Source organism: Pinus tabuliformis, chromosome Q (genome assembly GCF_031772625.1).
Source record: "Pinus tabuliformis cultivar Carrire ecotype Pingquan chromosome Q, CPIR1, whole genome shotgun sequence".
Lineage (NCBI taxonomy): Eukaryota > Viridiplantae > Streptophyta > Pinopsida > Pinales > Pinaceae > Pinus > Pinus tabuliformis.
In genome coordinates this window covers 750,261,819-750,285,416 of record NC_142296.1, presented here as the reverse complement: position 1 = coordinate 750,285,416, position 23,598 = coordinate 750,261,819, and positions in this window count along the sequence as shown.

The following is a 23,598-nucleotide window of genomic DNA, read 5'->3' as shown; positions in this document are numbered from 1 at the left end:
GGAATTTTTTTGGGATGGTCTTAAATGATATATTCAAAAGTTTGTGGCAGAATGTTTGGTTTGCCAACAAAATAAAGTTGAAACAATTAAGACACTGGGTCTATTACAATCTTTATCCATTCCAAGCCAACGTTGGGAGGAGGTTTCAATGGATTTTATCACAGGTTTACCCAAGTCTGAGGGAAAGAGTGTCATCATGGTGGTAGTTGACAGACTTACCAAGTATGCACACTTTTGTGCATTATCACATCCATTTAAAGCCAGTACAGTTTCTACTGCATTTATGGAAACAATTCAAAAGCTACATGGAAACCCAAAGATTATTGTAAGTGACAGAGAACCCATTTTCACTGGAAATTTTTGGACATAATTATTTTCTTGTCTTGGTACTCAGTTAGCTCAAAGCTCATCTTATCATCCTCAATCTGATGGGCAAACTGAGATAGTAAACAAATGTTTGGAAGGATATCTTCGTTGCTTTGTATCTGATAAACAGACACAATGGGTCAAATGGTTGCCTCTGGCTGAATGGTGGTATAACACTTCCTTCCATACAGCGACAAAAATGACCCCATTTATGGCACTTTATGGATATCAGCCACCGTCCATCACATCATATTTAAGAGAAAATTCTAAGGTTCAAGCAGTGGAACATCACATCGAACATCAACAACAAGTCCTCCAACTCTTAAAGGATAACCTCGTGTTGGCACATAATAGAATGAAACAACAGACAGATCAACATTGGAGCAAAAGAAGTTTTGATGTAGGTGATTGGGTATTCCTACGGCTACAACCATATAAGCAAATGTCCCTCAAGCAAGCTAAGAAGGATAATAAATTATCACTAAAGTATTATGGTCCGTACAAGGTGTTGCAAAAGATTGGTACTATGGCATACAAAATGGAGCTTCCTGCAGCATCTCGATTGCACCCAGTTTTCCATGTTTCATGTTTAAAGAAGGTTATAGGCGACAAGCTCCCAGTTCAAACAATATTGCTAGAACTTGATGAGGAAGGAAAAAGTATATTGGAGCCAGAAGTAGTCACAGAAACAAGAACTCGATAGGTACGAAATTGATAAATTTCGGAGTATCTTATCAAGTGGAAGAACGTATCCGCTGAAGATTCCACATGGGAGGATGAGAATTTTATACAGAAGCATCCAGAACTACTCAAGCGTTGAGGACAACAATTTTTTGAAGGAGAGGGGCATGTTGGGTCCCTATAATACTAGTGATTACCCCATTACTATTGTAGTTGTATCCCTTATTAATATTGTTGTGCCCTTATTGTCCCCATATTGTTATTACTGTGCCCCATAGAATCCCTCTATTGTTATTTTTGTGGCTTTATATTATTATTGTTAGGTCGGTTGGGTTATATTGTGATTCCTTAGACTCCTATATATAGAAAGGAGGTTTTGTCATTTGAATCATCCAAGAATTGTTCATTTATGTAATGTAAAGGAGGTTTCCCCCTCGAAAAGGCTGAATTCTAAGGCGTTTATCTATCTTTTCTATCTTTTTCTTGAGATGGTTTCATAATAGGTGGATTTTGGGCTCAAGTGCGACCATTGCGGGTCCGATGATCATACCCGCGATGGTCGCCGATGCCCTAAAATTTTGAAATCCTCCTTTCTGGCATCAAAATTACGTTTAAAATGCTTTAAAAATTGATTAAATGCAAGAGCAGGGATGAGCCTCTTACTTGTTGCAGACAGTTCGTGAAACGGTACCCTGAATCTCCTGCAACAGCTACTTGAAAATCAAGAGAATTAGGGCATAAAATGCACTTTCAAAGCTCACTTTGTTAAAATGGTAAAAAAAAATACTTTTGCCTATTTATAAGTTTTGCAAGTCATTTTTGTTGATATTTTCGTAATGTTTTAATATTTTCTCTCGATATCAGTGATGGGTGTGTTTCTTGTGCAGTTATAGGTACCTTCAAAGTGAACAGTGATCATTATTGACCGATTCTTGCAAGTTTTATTTTATCTCTTTTTTAGACTCATTAAATAAACGAAAAAGGAACCCCCCGGATTCATCTTTGAGCTCTTTTCTAACTCTCGAAAATTGAAAAGATTGTCGAGTACTTGTCATTTTGAACTCGTTAAAGTAAATGAATCAACGTCACCTAAGTACACGTTTACCCCTTTTTGGGATGATATTGAGTATTTACGAAAAAGGTACGCCTTGGTTGACATGGTCAAGAGGTTCCCTCAGATTTTGCTTTCTACCTTTTCGGGTTCGAGGGACAAATTACGAAAAGGGACATGATGGAGTTTTCTTTTTCAAACTCTCTAAATGTGAAAATGATATCGATTTATTCTTATGTCAAACTCATTAAAACTCTACGATGAAAGACTCATCACCATGATGAGACCGAGATTCTCCTTCCTAGGGCTCGTAAAACTTACTAGGATGGATTCATTCGAAGAATGAACTTACATGACAAGCCTATGCTATCCCTTTCAAGCTTGTGATAAAAATAATTGGGGTACTCACTAGAAATAGTGGGGGGAAAATGAAGATGAGACATTTTTGTATAGACAGCATGTTGCTCTTGAACATGACACTCTTCTGCTCTCGTGTCGGGTTTGGGATATCCTCACTTAGTCACTTGTCCTATTGGGTTTGGGTGATCCATTTTGCCTCTCATTTGACTATTCCATTCTGTCATCATGACCTTTAGTCCTATGTCGAGTCAAATGCTGCCACACTCTGAATTCGTGTCACCGATGTTCAAGAGAAGTCAATTTGCAGTTATTTACCTATACACTGCTTGAGTCGCTGTTACGGTCTTGACAATTATTCCACTTTCTTCCTTGTTTCATGTTGATGATAGGGGATTCATCGTTTCCCTCCTTCGACTAGTCGCTTCCAGTCGAATTCAATTCATTAACCATGAAGATGTCTTAGAAACTCCCTTTCAGTACCTTAGAGTTAACAGGCCCTAATGACTGGTTCTTCGCATCCGACGACAGGTCTTCATCATTGGCTTTCGATCAGGTGGTTCCATGAGTGTTCGACCTCAACTTCATTGTCATATTCATGGATTGTATTATTGTACCTTGAGAGCCATTATCATTATTGGTGGCTTCTCTTACACCTGTTAACGGTCCACATCATTGGCTGGTAATCAGGTGGTTTTCTAGCATGTTCGACTTCAACATATTTATTTGCATGTTAGGATTCGTACATTAATCAGGTCGGGATGGAGCGCAAGACTCCGGGTCTTATTTGTTATGAATCAGGTTGGATGGAGTTACATGTCATTCATGATTGTACACATATTTCTACTATACAAATGGCTATGACCATACCGTGATACTTTATATTTATGATGATCATTGTTATCTGGATGGTTGCACCAATACCATGGATCTTTTCAAATAGTCTTCATCATCTGGATGGCTGCGTACATGCCATGGATTCATGTCTTGATCTCAAATATGTATATGTATATGTGTCCTTGATTTGTAGGTCTCCTGATAGTGCGTGTCCTCGTCCTTGCAAGAGCTCTTAAATCATCTCAACCATCACTCCTTGTTCTGCCTTCATGCTTTAGGGGGCATCTGTTACATAGTATTTTGTCACACCTCCTACACTTCCCTGTGACATACCTTGAAGTGCTCGAAACATGACTATTATACAGTATACTTATTCATGTATACATCTCAGATCCCTCCTAAGACTTCATTTGGAAAATGTCTTGAGCTTTCCTTGAAGAAACAACTCTTAAAACCCTAAAATGAGAGTCATCACGCTTATGAAGCTCATCGCGTCTATGTGACGCAATGGTTTTTGTTAGGATTGTTTCTATTATTTTATTGCTGCTTTCTACCTGACCATTTGCCTGTGGGTGGTATGGAGTAGTGATTTTATGCTAGACATGATAGTTTTTGAGTGTTGCAGCTATTTTATTCCCAACAAACTGTGGTCCACCGTCTGTGATTATATCTCTTGGAAGGCCATAACGCACAAATATGTGGAACAAGAAATGTATGACAGAATCTTCTGTAGCTCTTGGCAATGCCTCTGCTTCAACCCATTTGGTGACATATTCTATTGCAACCAAAATATATGTTTTCTGGTTCGAGGGTGGGTTAATTGGTCCAACGAAATCAAGGGCCCATCGTTCGAATGCTTCAATGACTAGTTGTGGGTTCAGGGGCATCTCATCGGACTGACCAGGGCGTCCTGCTCTCTGGCAACTGTCACAAGCTTAGACGAATTTCTTTGCATTTTTGAAAATTGTAGGCCAATAGTACCCTGTTCGCAGCACCTTGTGTCCAGTTCTGAGATCGGCGAAATGTCTGCCACATGGTCCTTCATGGCAGGCTTTTAAAATGTCAAAGATTTCATCTTCACGAACGCATCTTCTGATATGCATATCTGCCCCTGTGTGGAACAAGTAGCCTCCAACCCAAGAGAATTGAGCATTCCATTGAACAATCTGTTTCCGCTCATTAGGGGTTAGATGTTTCGGTAGTTTACCTACTGCTAGGTAATTGGCAACATCAGCATACCAGGGTGTTTTAACAGCAACAGAAAACAGATGCTCATCTGGAAATTGATCTTCAACTGCTGCTGCATCAATTGGATTTGGAATTCTTGAGAGAAAATCGGTTATAGGATTTTCTCTTCCAGGTCGATCCTTGATTGTAATATCAAATTCCTGCAATAAAATCAGCCATCTAGTTATTCTGCCATTCGTGATAGGCTTGTTTGCTAAATATTTTATGGCAGAATGATCTGTATACAAGATAACAAGATATCTAGTAATGTAATGTCTGAACTTATTGATAGCATGTATTACAGCTAGAAATTCTTTTTTAGTAACAGTGTAATTTAGTTCAGCAGGGGATAAATTTTTGCTAATATAATAAATTGCATATGGTTTTTTATCCTCTTCCTACCCAAGGACCGCTCCAATAGCTGTATCTGAGGCATCTGATGATATCTGAAATGGCAAATCCCAATTTTGTCCTTGAAGGACTAGGGCTGTGGACACAAGCTTCTTCAGATCCTGGAAAGCACGTTCACATTTTTTTGTCCAAAGAAAATCAACATTACCTGTTAGTGCATACAAGGGTGCAGCAATATGCGAAAAATGTTCTATAAACCTCCTATAATAACCAGAAAATCCAAGAAAACTGCGTACCTCCGTTTGAGTGGTAGGAGTGGGAATAAGCAAAATTATTTGGATTTTGGCTGGGTCTACCTGAATGCCAGCTGCTGAAATATAGTGTCCTAGAATAAGTCCTTCAGTCATCATCATATAACATTTTTCATGGCTTAAACAAAGCTTGGTAGCAATGCAGCGTTGTAGGACTTTTTCCAGTGTATCCAATGCTGGATCGAAATCGTCTCCGTATGGTGTAAAGTCATCCATGTATACTTCAAGTCCTTCATTTATTAAGTCTGCAAAAATGCTGAGGATAGCCCTTTGGAATGTTGCAGGAGCATTGCATAAGCCAAAAGGTAGAACTATGTAGGAAAATGTTCCCCAAGGACAAGTAAAAGTGGTTTTGTCTTGGTCTTCAGGGGCAATCTGGATCTGATTGTATCCACTGAAGCCATCTAGGAAAGAAAAGAATTTCTTTCCTGCCAAAGTGTCTAATACTTGATCGATGAATGGGAGAGGGAAGTGGTCTTTTTGTGTTGCTTTATTTAGTTCTCTGTAGTCCACACAAATTCTCCATTTCCCATTCTTTTTTGGTACTACCACAAGCGGAGAGACCCATTTACTATCGGATATAGGGTAGATGAAATTGAAATCTAAAAGTTTTTGAATTTCAGCTTTTACCACATCTTTTAGATGAGGATTAAGTCTCCTTTGAGGCTGGCGAACAGGTCTCGCATCTTTTTCTATGTAAATGTGGTGTGTACATAATTTGGGGTCAATTCCTTTCATATCAAGGTAGTCACATGCAAATGCTTCTTTATACTTCCTCAACAACTGGATGAGCTTCGTTTCTTGTTCGGAGGTAAGGTTGGCATTAATATTTAAGGTTTTTTCCCAGTTCAATTTCCACAATTTTACTATTTGCAATAGAGGTAACATGTATTGTTTGATCATGCGTATCTTTAAGAGGATCTTCTTCTAATTCTTTATCGAATGCTGCCTCTATCATGTGACATTGTGTGCGGGATCTGAGTTTAGTTTGACTAATAAAATTATTAATGGCATCGTCTTCTGTTTGGTCTTTAAAATCAAGTGCCTCTTGTATAGTTAATGGAGATCTAATGTTATCAGTAAGGTATGATACAGGGTGCTTATTAGTTTTGATTATTGTGACACTCGGCTGTGCTGGAGGATATAAAGCTAAGTTCTTGATATTCGCTCCTCTCGTTATGGTCATATTTCCTTGTTGGCAGCCAATATAGGCATCGGCAGTTGCAAGCCAAGGTCTACCTAAAATCAATGGGTGTCCATCAAGTCGGCTTTTGGGATTTATTATCAGAAAATCGGTTGGATATTCCCAGGAGTCAACAGATACCATGACATCATGTAGTGTGCCCTCTGGCCTAACCACAGATCGGTCAGCCAGTTCTAGTAAGGTAGAGGTGGGTTCTACAGATGTAATGCCTAGCTTTTGGCAAGTTGTAGTTGTTAAGATGTTAATTGCAACTCCTAGATCAACTAAGGCATTGGGGAAGGTTTGACCATAAATTTGTACGGTGACTATTGGATTTCCTGGGTCTTCGTATTTAATGGGTGTTTCTTTTCCTAATAATAAGTCAGATAGAGTGCCAAATACTTGGCCTCTTGGATTGTTTGCTATATTCCTCCTTGGTTTCTTTACACACAATTCTTTGATAGTCTTTGCATATATCAGAATGTCTTGAATTGCTTGGAGGAATGGAATTTTTATGTACAAATTTTGTAATTCTACCAGAATGTCAAAATCAGGATATTGTGTAGGCCGAGGTATGATTAATCGTTCTGGGAATGGGGGAGAGGATGTGGTTGCTTGGTTATGAGTTTGTTGTTTGTTCACATACTCTTCTTGTGACAATTGTTCTTTGGGTAACTAATTTTCAACATGGGTTGTCTTATCTCCCTCAGTTTCAATAATACGCCCAGATCTTAGCTGAAGATCATTACACTCCCTCAGATCAGCTCCTATTTCTGATGTTTCGATTATTTGGACAGATTGGACCAGTCTGTTATTTGGATTGGGGTTGGGATGGGCTGGGAGTTGAGGTCTCAGATTAGACTGGGGATTTTGTTGTAAGGCTGGCAGTGTAGGTTGAGGGAGCGGAATGGTTCCTACTAGCTGGTGCATCGGTCTTTGCCAGTTTGTCTGCCAGGCTGGACTTTGTGAAGTAGGGGGAGTCCATTGTGCTGGGTATGCATTACTTTGCCAATATGGTGGGGCATAGGGAAAATTCGGCCAACTAGATTGGCTTGCCTGATTCGGCCACGGGGTTGATGAAGGAAACGACTGTGGTGACCAATTTGGAAACGGAGGTTGAGGTTGATTTTGCCACATATTATATTGTTGAGCATTATACTGTGGAGACTGAAAAGAAGAAGTTGGGTCCGAAACATACTAGACTGTCGCGGCTGCCACTGACGGCGCTGGTTGAGTAGATACACCGATTCTGGCTCTTCTTCTGCTTCCTTATATACTGCTTTTAATCCGGGAAGTGAGGGACAACTTTCCGTAAGGTGATCTTTTGTGCAAATGGCGCATGTTTGGGCTGCATCTAGTGGACATTCCTTATGGCTATGTTTCTTCCTACATCGGGGACAGAAGATCGCCAAATTCTGTTCTGCCTCCATTTGCTTCTGTTTGGCCCGCATAATATCAAGTTGTGTAGTTAGTGTCCCTAGTATATCAGTTTTAAAATTTTCCAATAAATTTCCAATTTCTGCACGCGTTACTTTTTCTGTTGAAATTTTATTATCTCTTACAAACCGATCATGTTCAGCCGGTTTTAATCTTGTGCTGCCTCTTGAGCTCCTGATACATAAATCAATAATGTCAGCAAAATTTTCCTGATAAATATCTCATTTTCCCATAATGTTTAATGTTTCAATCCATTATTCCTTCATGCCCCTAATTAATGTTGTTTTCAACACATTACCAGGTAAAGGTAGGGATGCATAAGGAGATCTTTGAAGATTATACTGAAAACGTTCCACATACTCCTCTAATGTTTCATTTGGTCTAGCTACCATCTGGAATATTTCGTCCTTCAGTTCTCTAAACCTGCAATAGTCCTGATATTTTTTTAGAAAAGATTCTTTCATTTGATCCCAGTTATTTATAACCCCGCCACCTAATCCCATAAACCATCTTAAGGCAGCCCCTTTTAATGTAGAGGGAAATAATTTCAGTTTCTGGGGGTCGGTGGTGTAATCATATCCTCTACACAGCACATCAAACTCAAATAGAAATGCATCCGGATCTTCTGATGTAAGACCGTGGAATGTAGGGATATGTTGAAGAGGGATTTCTTTCATAGGTGCATTTGCTGCGGTATCCACTATGGTGTATTGCAATGTAGAGGTTTGGGTGTTTGGCTAGTTTTGAGCCATTTGGTCGAATATATGCCAATAACCTTCTGGGATATCTAGGAGGGTATTCCTAGGTTGAGAGGGAATGGCTTTAACAGGAATGGTTTTGATAGCACTTCCTCTATCTGGGATAATGAGAGTGCCTAATGTCTGAGGAGATTGAGTTTCTTCAAAAATGATTTTTGCAGCACTTCCCTTGTCTGGTATGTTCAATGGTTGAGTTGACCCAAGAGGAGACCTCGGTTCCTCAGTTTCCCCTATCTCTCCTCCTCCTTCACAAAGATTGCTGAAATTCCCTTCTTGCAATAGTTATGGAGTAGAATTTTCAATTTCTTGAAAGTCCTGCTCTTTAGTTTGACTATGCACCTCAGCAAAGGCTACAGATGGTGATCCTGTGGCCTGAAGGGAACTAGTAGGCTGTCTAGAAATAACTTTTCTGGGTCCTATTGAAGGCTGAGATTCTGCTTTCTTGAAAATTTCATCTATGAAGGTTGATCAGCCAAGGGTCACCGGCCCCTTAGCTTTTTCTGGCTTGGGTAGAGGTTTGGACTTCTTTTCTGGCTTTTTTTGCTTAGTCATGCACACAAATCAATTGCTAGGTTCTACCTAAACAACAACAGCAAATCTGTAGGAAAGCGGGCAGGGGAGCAGGGCTGTTACATGCTCCACACGTAGGTTCTTACCTTTCGTTTTTAAAACCCAATTCTTCCCTAGCAGGTTCTTACACTACTCTAAAAAGAAACAAATGGCTACACTCTTTCCCTGGCAACGGCGCCAAAATGTCGAGCTATAAAAAGGGTCTCTTTGACCTCTAATTACCTCACATTAGTTTGTCAATCCAGGAACGTTTTGTTATTTCAAAGAGTGTCTTTGTCTGAGGCTATCATTTGCCAGAGTAATGCTAGTAGTACAGTGCTCAGAAACACAAGGGTAAACGGATGCTTATTTACAACAAACTACTTTTAAAGATTAAACTAAGCATTCAGAAAACCAAGCAATTTATCAGTCAATGGTTTAGTAGCAGTAACTCATCCCTTTGTAAACTGATGGAACTAAAAGAAATCAAGGAACAGATCATCGACCTGGGAGCCAGACAGTAAATGTCAATGCTCACTACAGCCTTAGATCGTTCTTCACACCACACAATAACGCAAATGACAGGAAATGGAACGGCAGATAAGAAATAGGACAGCAAATAAGAAATGGAACAACAAACCTGAAATGGAACAACAAACAGGAAACTGTAACAGCAATTAAGTCTAACAAGCAGTAACACCTTAGTCTACAGGATCAAATGCAATAATCGTGTCCTACAAGAATCAAATGGCAATCCTTCACTTTTAAGGACGAATCGAACAACACACAAAAATGGAACAACACTGATTAATGATGGACTATAGAACAGCGCTTGAAAACCATTCATACATGCACACGACACACCTTAATAGTAATCTGATCTTGGTAATCCAGTTATCAATCTTAGTTATAAAGACTACGACTGTATTTCAGAATGGAACAACAATGTCTATAGATTCAACAATCGCAAAGAACATAATCCCTAAGATGAATTCAGTAATACCAATGAAATAAGTGTACACACAGAGACTCTGTAATTGAACAACAACAATATTCTGTAAAGACCGACGATATTATATCAGCACTTAAAGGAACAGTAATATGTTGCAAAATTAATACAATGATTCTGTCTTCAGAAACTTCAATAAATCAAACATAACAGAGCATGTGATGTAAACTAACAGAACATATCAGATTACCGAATAACGCTGATAAGCAAACCACGCATAAACCAAAAGTAATAGTACAGGAGCAAGTGTCCTCCAGGGTCGGGCCCTTAGCCTCCAGGGGTACACCGCTTGAAGTTATTCCAGACTCAGAGATGAAATAGCAACCAAGTTTGTATTAATGCATAAGACAGAATTACAGTAGATCAGTTCTCAACGAGACTCGATGATCAAAGTTTCAATCTTAAGGGAAATTACATAAAACATAACAGACTCCTCGGGCTAACAGTGCTGCCCCTTTTATAATGGTGAAGGCGGAGATGTCTAGGTGCAAAAATAGTTAAAGCAGCGATCCCTCAGGATCAAAGGATCCTGAGGGATTCGCCGAACCATTAGTTCTTAGTTATCTCTTTTCTTTCTTGCGTCGAGCCGATATCTCCATTTTCTTTCCAGGGCTGATACGCTTTGATTTGGTTTGCCTTGTTTGCATACGATTCCCCGTCAAAGGGACAACGGTTAACCCGGCCTTATTCTTTCCTTTGGAACGACAGTCTTTCATTTTTCCTTCTTCCTGCATAAGAAAATGACAATTGTTAGTGTTTTTGTTTTGCACATTAATCTTCACAGGTTTTATTACAATTCCTTATCATTTACCTAGTTCATGATGCAAAAGGTTTGTAAGTTCTAATGAAAAGATGCTGAAATAGTTACCAAAAACATACCTTCTTTAGTACTCCACACCGACCTTTGTATTTCTCCACTTTTCCTTCTACATTCATATTCTTCTTTAAAACCCATTTGTTGATGGGTTTTCTTCTAGCTGGTAACTCCACTAGATCCCAAACCTCATTCTTGTCCAAGGATGCCATTTCTTCAGTCATGGCATTTTTCTAGAGTTTTCCATACTCTGAATCCACTACGTCCCTAAGAGTTCTAGGATCATCATCAGTAATAGATAAAGCAAAAATAGAATGGAAATCAAATGGAGTATACCTCTCTGAATGCCTTTTCTCCCGATATGATCTCCTCAAAACCGAAGTGTGTGGTTCTTCTTATTCTAATTCATATTCTTTTGTAGACTTTGATTCTTCATCCTTCAGTTGAACCTCTATCTTCTCTGGTTCATTTTCCCTTGGTAAGACTTCCTATTTTATGACATCCTTCTTTGTTTATGGGTTTCAAAGCTTGTATCCTTTTAAACCATCTTTATACCCAATAAATATGCACCTTTCAAATTTACTAACCAACTTGGTTCTTTTCTTCTTTCGAACATGTACTATGCATCACAACTAAATATTGTGAGATGTGAGAGAGAGATGGTTTCTTAAAATTCCATACCTGATGTGGAGTCTTATCCTCCAACATTAATGAAGGTGATCTACTAACCAGGTAACATGCAGTCTTCATTGAATATTCCCATAATTCTTGTCCTAACCCAGCACCACTTGGCATGCTCCTTTCCTTTTCCATAAGCATCTTGTTCATCCTTTTTGCAACTCTATTTTGTTGAGGTATATATGGAGTAGTATTCTACCATGCTATACCACAATTCTTACATAACTCTTCAAAATCCTTCTTATAGAACACTCCACCATTATCTGTCATCAACACCTTAATCTTCTTCTCTATATGATTTTCTACCATAGTCTTAAATTCTTTAAACCTATTAAATCATTCATATTTATTCCTAAGGAAATATATCCATGTATTCCTCAAGAAGTCATCTATAAATGAGACATAGTACATAGATTTACCCAGTGATGGAATCGACATAGGTTCAAACACATTACTGTGCATAATCTCCAATAGTCATTCTGCCCTCTTAGCACTATATGGAAACCTCAGTTGATTATGCTTCCCACATACAAAATGTTCACATAAATCAAAATCTAGAGATAAATTAGACATACCTTCTACCATACCATTACCATGTAGTATTTGATGGCCCTTTCTCTCCAATATGTCTCAGTCTTTGATTCCACAACATAGTCTTTTCTCCAAAGACTACAAGATTTTCTACTCCACTTTATGGAACAACATAATTGTTGCACCCATCAGTAATAGTACTACCTAATAGCTTGTATAGATTTCTTATCTGAACTCCCATTATCAATACCAATTCTCCTTGAACCATCTTATAAGTATATTTCTCAAACATTTTTTTTACACCTACATCATCCATCTTGCTTACATAAATTAGAATTTTAGCCAATCCTGGAATGTGTAGAACACCAAGGAGTGTTCTTATCCTTAAAAATATCAACTTCAACTTGAATTTTCCTAATCCTATGATTTTGGTCTTCTTGTCATTACCTAAGAAGACATCACTACCATCATATTTCTCGTAATTGCAGAACCACTCCCTATGGGGAGTCATATGAAAGGATGCACCTAAGTCAATCAACCATGCCTCATGATCTACATGTGTTCTTGAAGAAACCAGTTACACATCCCCACCTTCATCTAAGGTGGTTTTTGCTTCTGTAGAAGGAGCATCATCAAACCTTTTTCCTTTCTCAGGAGTTTTAGATCTACAATCTTTCTTGTAGTGCCCTTTTTTCTGCATTTCCAACATACCTTTACAAATTTTCTTGGATATTTAGATCTCCCTCTAGATTTATATCTCCCAATTGAGGACTTATTTCTATTTTTGTTTTAGGACCATCCTCTTATAAACAAGGCATCTCCATTCTGGCTCTCCATGTTTTTTCTTCTCATCTCCTTCGACAACAAGGATGAGATTATTTCATCAAATTTTAAGGTAGTTGCATTACTACCTATGAAGAAAACTAGACTATCCCATGAGATTGGTAGAGAACATAACATTCTAATGCACTTATCCTCATCTAAAATCTTAATATCAATAGATAATAACTTAGCACATTATTGAAGGAATTTAGATGCTTTGTCACCAAGTCTCCATCCCTTATCCTTGGGTTATACAACTTCTTTTGTAGGAACTATTTATTTAACAAGGACTTAGATTGATACAAACTCCCTAACTTGTCCCACAAAGTTTTTGCTATAGTTTCTCTTGAAACATTTAACAATATTGAATCTAAAACACGCAACCATATTGTTCTCTTTGCCTTTCGATCCAACTTGGTCCAGTTTTTTGTCGACATTTCCATTGGTTTAGAACCTATATCCATAATGATCCACTGATCTTTATCCACCAACAAATCCACCATATTGAGCTTCCACAACTCAAAACTCTATATGTTGAATTTCTCAAACTTTATCTTTCCATTGTTCACCATTTTCTTTCACCACAAGAATTGATCCCGCGGATCTCCCATTGTAATAATCCTACCACATGCCCGAGAAAAAACCCTTAGCCACAAAGGCATCCCTTTGAAGCCAAAACTATTGTGATACCAAATGTATGTTTTAACCGTATATAGATAATACCTACAGATGAATTTTTAAAAAACAAAAAATACACAATGGAGAGAACATAAAGTATACACAAATATTTTTCACCTGGATCCTAAAACAGGGAAAATTAGATTGATTTTTCATTATATTCCTTTCAATGTTACAATATATTATATACATGTTGAAGCATTCACAAACCCCCATTCCATTAGCCTTAGATTAGAACATAACCATAGTTCCTTTGACCAGATCTACAATACCATAGCAAAAATTATCATGCCTAAAACCATGCACAAAACCATGGGTAGGCCCGCCCCCTCAAAAAAAATTGGGACGTTACGCTGAATCGTGCAAGGAAGCTATCGCCCGCTATGACCCCCCACCACACTTGGCACACCAAATCGCTTGAGAAACTAATCACGTAAAGAATATAACACATACCCAACATTAATACCATAATCAAATTTTAACTAATAAAATTATCCTTCATATATTTATAAATTCATTTTCATTATCTTTAAATAAAAATACACCACATATACTCAAAGGTTAATAATAAATTATTTTTTATATAAATTCTAAAGTTAAAAATAAAAAATATTTTATAATTTACTTAATAAATAATATTATTTTTATAAAACTCTAAAACTTCAATATTAAAATTAAAACAAAGAGAAAATATATAAAACCCAATATTAAATTTAAAGCATATGCATGGTCCTTTATATTAATGGATGACTCAACATAATAAGAACATCATATACAAAGGAATTGTCTAACTTAGAAATCATACCCATCTCATCCCATCCATCCCAACCACATGCCCTAGGATTACTATTCTTTATAGGATTTTTTTTCCCTTCAATATATATATGATGGTTTATTCTTTATTATATATTTTATTAATTTTACAATGTCTTTAACTCTTATGACATTATTTAATAATTAAATATAGTTTACGTTTCATATGAGTATACATTTCTTTCTTTTATATATATTTATATGTATATTAAATTCATTAAAACTTTGATTTTATTAAGCAACGAGATGGATCAAATCTCTCGAGATGCAAGCCTTTTTCAATTTGAGGAAATGTTTGCACCTCGAAAGATTTGATCTCTCCCAACGATCAATAGATCTAGGGTTAAGATGGATCTAGTTTGGTATCATTCATGCGTGTCACACAAATTTTGTTGAACATCTAATTATTTTGATCATTTTAAATATGCTTAATATGCCTAAGATTAATATAATCATTTTAATTTTATTTTTTCTTAGTTACCTTTGTTTGTTGATATGGTAGACATTGTTAATAGCTTGAATAATGAAATATATATTTTTTAATGCAAAATAACAATGTAAAAATGTAGAATGATGGAAAATGTGAATAAAAAGAATATGGTAACTTACAAATAGTCTTCATTGTAATCAATCTCAACCTATTTTCTTCTATTGTTCTTATTGTCACACCAGTCAATTTTGTCATTTTTCCATATCAATCATATGAAAAAGGTGGTTGATATCGTAGACCATTCAAATATTTAACTTGATCTATTGTAGTAAACAACATACCTTATCTATCTTGCTCTCCAATATTAATTGTAGCTTTCTCCAAAGTCAATCATCGTGACTTATGGAGTGTTAAACCCAAAGTAAGTTACAATGGTAGTTGTTTTATATTACATCGTTTGAATGCAAAGTGACTAGCAATATTGAATGGTGGAAACTGGGAATAATAAGAATGTGTTCAATTCCAAATAGTTTGCAGTTTCAAGAAGAAAACATTTCAGGTTAGTGAACATTTTATTTAAGATGAAAAATCAAGTGTTTTATTTGTGGTTGAATCACTGTAACAGAGAAATAAATGCACGTTGTCAATAAATTTGTTGTGCTTACACCAAAATCAATACACATTCGTAATCTAATTGCTTTGAAATTAATGTACATCATACATATAGTTACATCAAATGAGAAATAAACATCTACATTGAAATCAATGCATCTAGTGCAAGCAATATATTAGGATTAGAAATCAACATATACACTAAAATCAATACATCTAGGGCAAGCAATCAAATATGATTAGAAATCAAAATGTACACTAAAATCAATGCATCAGGTGCAAGAAATCAAATAGGATTAGAAATAAACAAATACATTGAAATAAATGCATCTAGTGCAAGAAATCAAATAAGATTAGAAATCGACAACTACATTGAAATCAATGCATCCAGTGCAATCAATCAAATAGGATTAGAAATCAACATCTACAATGAAATCAATGCATTTATTTCAATGTAAAACTAAAATATTCATGGCTTTCTAAATCCAACTTCTTTTACCTTTTGTATAATCCTAGATTCTTCTTCCTCTATGGTTAATAATGTTCAATATAATACTATATAATATATGTATTTGTCTCTATGTGTATCTTTCTTCTTCCCTCTTTCTCCCTTGTCCATCTTTGTGTCTATCTCCCTCCCTCTCTCCTTCTCACTCCCCCCTCCCTCTCTCCCCCATCTCTCTCTTTCTCTCTCTCTCTCTATCTCTCTCTCTCTCTCTCTCTTCCCACCATCTATATCTATATCTCCCTCCATTTATCCTTCTTTGTATCTCTATCTCACCCCCCAAACACACACACACACACACACTCTCTCCATATCTATATATCTCCCCCTCCCTCCCTCTCTTTGTCGCTCTCTTATTCCCTCTCTCCCCCCTCCATTTATATTTTTATCTCCCTCTATCTCTCCTTTGTCTCTCTATCTCACCCCCCAAACATACACACTCTCTCTCCCTCCCTCTTCCTCTATGTTTCTCTCTCCCTCTCTCTTCCCCTTCTATCCCTCTCTCCCCTTCCCTCTCTCTCCCCTTTCTCTCCCTCTCTCCCCTTCCTCTCTCTTCCTCCTTCTCTCCTCTCTCCCTCACTCTCTCTCCATCTCTCCTTTGTCACTCTCTCTCTCTCTCTCTCTCCACCTTTACCTCTCTATGTCTTTCTTCTTCCATCCCTCTCTCTCCCCCTCCAACTGCATCTCTCTCTTCCTCCCACTCTTCTTCTCTCTTAAGTCCTCTCTCTCTATCTTCCTCTCTCTCCCTTTTTCTCTTACCTCCCTTTGTCTCTCCCTCCATCTCTCTCTCTCTCTTCCCACAAACTCTGTCACTATCCCCCTCCCTCTTTCCTTCTCTTTCTCCCCCCTCTGTCTTTGTGTCTCCCTCTCGCTCTCTTCCCATTCTCTCATTCTCTCTCTCTCCTCTCCTTCTCTCGCTTTTCCCTCCTCTCCTCTCTCCCTCACTTTCTTTCCACATCTCCCTTGTCACTCCCTCTCTCTACACCTCTATCTATTTATGTCTTTTTTCTTCCTTTTGGGACGCGGAACTGACACCTTTTTACACCTATTTTCCCTACCTTTTCTTACCATTTTGACTCTCAAAGCCATACCTTATCACTCTGATAGTCACCATTGACTAAAGTATGTTTTCATTTTGTATATCATCCTTATTATCTAGTTTTGCTTGTAATTTGACATAGAAGTTAACTGCTTTAGGCTATTTCATTAATGAGTCGACAAAGGGGTTGTTATAGGGTATGTGGCTTGTTGAGATGTTGTTACATGACCATATCTCCCATTTTTTCCTCACCAAGAATGGAATAGAGACTCTACTAACATTGTTGATACACATCGAGCTTATTTTGGACCTGTTGTTCTCCTATTCTTAGCAATGAAGACTGATTTGGATAAACACTTAGCTAGAGCTAGCTTAACTAATTGAAAGGAGACATTTATGGACAACAGAACTGACCCAGTTAAAATAGTTAGGATTCTTAATTGATAAACAATTGTAATATTAGACAAGTTGTTACAGCTTTGTTTCAACTGGGATCATTTGTTCAAAGACAGTTATTATATATTCTTGATTTAGATCACATGAGAATCGAGAGATTCTCATGATGATATTTTCTTTTGAAAATAGGAATGTATTTTCAAATTTTGAAAGAATGTACTCTCTACCTATGAGGCAGGCATAGAAAGAGATCAGCAGAGGGAGTGACATCATTGTAGTCAGATGGTGTAACTTTTAATTAATGCAAATATCTACCATTCATGGCTTCATACCTTTCTTATGAGTAGCATGTGTGTTGTGTAATTTACTAGTCATGTAGATGCACGCACGTGCGTGCGTGCGTGCTACAAAAATTTAGTCCTTCATTCGCCTATGTATTAAGTGTTCCAAAGTGAGAACAATTGTACCTTGTTAAATCCCCATGGATTTCCCCATTCTTCTCTATTTTTTCAGTTGGAAGACAATAGTAACCACCAACGAAAATACTAGTTGCTAACGCCAAGGGACTCAATATGATTTTATTCTGAAATCCCATGATATTTCATGCAAGAGAATTTACAAATTAAGTCAACTCTTCAATACTCTATTTCATATATATATATATATAGAGAGAGAGAGAGAGAGAGAACTTATTAACCCATTTTTATAATTCCCCTTCTAAAATATATTAGATATTCCATATGTAATTAGGGCTGATATGACTCTCACTTAGTATTATCATGCTTAATTAATGATTAAACTAGAAAAATAAATTTGATTTATCTCATTGCTCAAGTTCTTACCCTTAGAGCTAATAAAGTGTTTTTTCAACCCATCTACATATTTAAAAAACTCATCTAGAACCTCACTTAGCACTTGATATATGATCATAATAATAATAATAACTAATTTAATGATAATATAATATATCTAGTAAAATTACCCTTCCATAAATTTGTATCGACATAACATAATGAAAATAATTAACCATCATAAATATTATCAAATAATTAACCATCATAAATATTATATTTGATAAGTAAAACTAATATCAAAGTTTAAAAATGTTCAAATATTTATTTTCTTTTAATTTATCAACTATAATTTTTTTTTAATAAAAAAATAATTATTTTATTTATTAATAACATTAAACAATAATAACTATATATTCACATTTATTTTGATAACAATCACATTATTTTCCTAGCAATCACTATAAAACCTTATAAGTTTATAAATATGATACACATATATATTTTTTAAATTATTGTTTATACTTATTTTCCATTTAATTATTTTTAAATATAAATCTGAATCACTTTCATTTTTATAACCATCACTATACATCTTATAAATATAATACATATTTTTTTTATATATATATTTTTAAATTTATTACATAACCTATCTTCCACTTCATTAATTTTTAAATATAATTCTGAACAAAGAGAACCTTGAGAACTTAAATATGAATCTGAGCCTCGAGAACTTGAAATCTCACCACTTGCACGTTAAACATAAGATTCATATTTCTGAATTGACGTTTTTGTGATTTATGGAGGATAAAATTTTTTCATCCACATTTAGTTCAGATTTTTTTATCAACAAATTCATCTTATCCCAACCATAAATCATACTGGATAGTGACGACCAAAAAAATATTATATAATTTTTCAAAAAAAACTTTTCTTTCTAAGATTCATATGTCAAACCACCCATGAATGGATGGTCAAATTATTTTGTGGGTTGAATTATAATTGCAAGGCCGTGGGGTTATGACATCTCACCTATTCACTGAAGTGGGGCCTCCAAGGGGCTCGAATCTAACCCAATCTTTGTACCATAACGAACATAATAATAATAACGTTAACTTTTAATATTCTTATTCTATATTGTTGATTGGTTTTATGAATTTATTTTTTTAAATAAAGGATTTAAGTGGACTCTTGAGGTTATTCATTTTTAATGTGGTTATATGTATTTTTAATAATATTCGGCTTTAATCTTATATATGAATAACTCTTTAACCATATCCAGAGAGTTAGAAATAATGATAATCAATGAAGTTGGAAATTTGAATTTGATAGGATTGTTGAATAAGTATGATGGGTAACTAGATAGAGGTTGCATCTTTTTTCTCCTATTATGAGGAGTTTTACTTTTGAGTACCTTTCAGTTCATTAAAAGGAAGTGAGTTTAGTATATTTATTAAATTATTTATAAATTTATAATATAAATAAGTATTATTTGTTTTTTAACTAGTTAATATTAGCGAATAATTGTATACACATTATTAGTGTACAAGTAAATAAATTAAATACACACCATAATTGTAATTATATATTTTATATATAAATTTCAAGTTTATTTTTTTCCGAGGAAAAAAACGAACTTTTTTATAAGTAATAAAAAAGTTACAAGCATATGAGTTAACATTCCTGAAACCAACTGTGATATTGAGACCTGCATCAGTCCCAAAGAGAGGGCAAACACCTCTCTGTGTATCACCAGCCGACATATCAACAAAACAAAAAATCATTTTTTCGCCTAACAAACCAGCTCGGGATCATTACCTATCCCAGGCAACTTAGTCGAAATAGTGGACTGTCCGTATCCAAAATGCGTGGGTCTCCTTACAGAGGAAAACAACCCACGGGATACCACCAAGAATTCCATATGATTGGTCCAAAATAGAAACATAACAGAAACTAAAAACCAAAAATTTCATCAAACTGTTTTCCAGATAATGAAAGACTGTCGAAAGTAAAACTAAACACAGCTGATATTTTTAAAATTTATGAGTAAGGTGGGAGATCCGACAGACGGATCTGATCCTGGATCTGTTCAGTTATTCTCCACGAGCCCACAGCTTGCTGCAAACCTTCTTTAGAAAGCCTATCTGCTGCTTCATTTCGGTCCCTGTAAATATGATCAATAGAGAACACATTAAAATAGTGCTTTAAATTTTGGATTTCTTCAAAAAGCGGCCTCAGCTGATAATTCTGACATCTATGTTTTCCATTGACCCAGTTGATTACATTCAATGAATCCCCAAAGATCTGAACTGAGAAGATATTCCTGTGAATGAGCCAGCATAAAAGGAGTTTTAAGGCAGACAGTTCGGCGAAATTGTTTGTTCCGGTCCCTAGGCCCACTGAAGCTTTTAGAGAGTGACACCTGCTTAAATGGATTATAATTCCGGCTCCAGTTTTGTTATTCTGAGCTGCCCCATCGAAATAGGCCCATGGGATCCCATCTCTGATAAGTTCTTCCCTGCTATGAGAAGATGTCCGAGGTTCTTCAGGCTCCGGTATACTAGACAGTATGGCTGTGCTTTGGATAGCAATCACTTCCGCTGGAGTGGATTTTTCTCTGAAAATGCTTTTGTTTCTTGCTATCCATATACCCCAGCATATAATGGGAGGAAGGTTCCTCAAATTCCTCTCTGAATAGTGATTCCACCAGTATTCCCATGCTATTTGAATGGTTTCCCCCTCCCATCTTGTGCTTTTACCTATTAATTTTTGCGCCTCTTCCCATACTTTCCTTGCAAAAGGACAGGCTATGAACAAATGGGAAATGGACTCTGAGTCTGAAAAGCACAAGGGGCATCTTCCTGGTCCCTGTTTGAATCTAGCTTGCAGGATATCCCATGTAGGTATTTTCTTTTTTAACACACACCATAGGAATATTCTGGCTTTTTTTGGGCATTTTAGCTTGAGCAAAGGTTTTACCCACCAATCTGGAGCATCCCACCCCTTTTTCTTCATTAAGAAATTGTACCCAGCCTTTGGGGAATAAGATCCCGTCTCAGCATGTGCCCAGACCAAAAGGTCTGGCCTATCCTTTATTCTAAGATTGGATCTTTTGAGCTCCTGAAGGAACATCTGCCACTCGTTTCTCCACGTGGGATCAATTTCTAGATCTTCCCCTGATTTCCAAGCCTGTCCCCAAATGGAAGACTGTCCTAAGATTGCAATCTGATTTAGACATACAATTCCTTTTGAATCCAAATGAGCAATCAGTTCTGGGGATAAAGCATAAGATTCATTGCATCCCACCCAAGGGTCCCTGCCAATCCTCAGGCTTTCACCATTCCCTACCTGCCAAGCCAAACCTTGTTCTATGACTTTAAAAGCCTCTGTCGTGGCTTTCCATATCACAGAAAAATTCCTGCCTTTTTTATCTGGGTTTCTTATCCAATCTTCTAAAGGAATGGGATCAATATATTTGCGCTTTACCACTTTGGTCCATAGGTTCTCAGAATTGATTATTCGCCATCCGGATTTTGTTGCCAGAGAAGTGCTGAAATCAGAAAGGTTTTTTATACCCCATCCACCCCAGTCTTTTGGCCTTGCAATTTTGTCCCATGCCACCCATGGAAGAACTGAGTCCTCCTTAGATCCTGACCACAGGAATCTGCTGCAAATTTGTTTAATCTTATGAAGAATTCCTTTTGGGATCCAGGTTAGGGCTGCCCAAAAAACAGGCATGGCCTGTAAAATTGAGTTCACCAGAGTCAACCTACCAGCCCGAGATAACCACTTGAAACTCCAATGAGAAATTTTTTGCTCAATTTTGGCCACCAGCCAGTTCTAATCCTGCTTTTTGTATGAGGATGGCTTTAGCCAAAATCCCAGATATTTGAAGGGACTTTCCATGTTACAGGTGTCAAAAGGCAGATAAGATGAAATCAGGAGCTCCTCCTGTCTGTTGAAGCCTTCCAAAATTAGCTGGGACTTCCTTGAGTTTATTTGTAGCCCTGTAGCTTTCAAGAATAGATCAAGTATACTTTTGAGTTCTTTGATTTCATTTTGACTCCCATTTGTAAATAATAAAATATCATCTACAAACCGGAGATGAGTAATGAACAAATTTACAGCAACTTCCAAACCTTTTATCAAACCTGTTCTTTTGGCATTTGATATCAGTCTACTGAGCCCTTCTGCTGCTAGGAGGAAGAGCAGGGGAGAAAGAGGACATCCTTGCCTCAGCCCCCTTTGTCCTTTGAAAAATTGAGAAGCAGCCCCATTTATTAAGACTACAAAACTTGCACTAGAGATGCACCCCATGATCCAGCTTATGAACTCCACCTTGAAGCCCAGGTGAGTCAGTAACATCTTGAGATAAATCCAGCTGATTCTGTCGTAAGCTTTGGACAAATCAATTTTCAACACCGCCCCTTTCTTGTTTGATTGTCTGATACTGTGAATGGTTTCCTGGGCCACCCCAATAGCTTCATGAATTTGACGACCATCTAAAAACCCAAATTGTTCAGATGAGATGCAGTTTGATAATATCGGTTTTAGGCGGATCGCAATGATTTTTGCAATAATTTTATAGATGCAGTTGCATAGAGATATTGGCCTGAAGTCCTCAAAAGAGTCCGGGTCCTCTTTTTTGGGGATAAGAGCAATGAAAGTTGCATTAAAAGGGGGGTAAATCTCTCCCTTCCTCCTTGATTCCTCCACCACTTCAGTTAGCTCATCTCCTATCAGATCAAAGAAGTGGAGGAAGAGCTCAATTGTCCATCCATCCGGCCCCGGACTTTTATCTTTTGCCATTGATTTTACTGTACCTTCTACTTCCTCCTTTGTCACCTCTCTAAAAATATTATCAGCTTCCTCTCTTTCCACAAAACGGGGGAAAACTTGAGCTGTTCTAATTACTTCAGCTAAAGTAGCCCCTCCTGGGTCGGAAAACAGGGATTGAAAGTGAGCCTTTCCCATATTTGAAAGGGCCTCAAAAGACGAGGCTTCTCTACCTTCGGGATCCTTCAGCTTCCAAATTGTATTAGCATTTTTCCGGCCTTTTGCATAGTTGTGGAAGAATTTTGTGTTTTCATCCCCCGCCCTCAGCCAGATTGCCCTGCTCTTAAGCCTCCATTCCTCCTCTTTGTCCAGTAAAATCTTTGCTCTAGATTTTTCAAGGGCCACAATTCTTTCTTTTGACTCCTGAGTGGCATAGGCATCTGCCTCAGGTTCTTCTAGAATTCGAAGTTCTGCATCGATTTTGGCCAAATCCTCATTTTGCTTTTTCCTTCTGGCTGAGGCCCATTCTAGAGTTGCTTTCTTTAGTCTTTTTAAGTTTTCCATAAAGAGAGCCCCTTTGTTCTCCAAAGAGC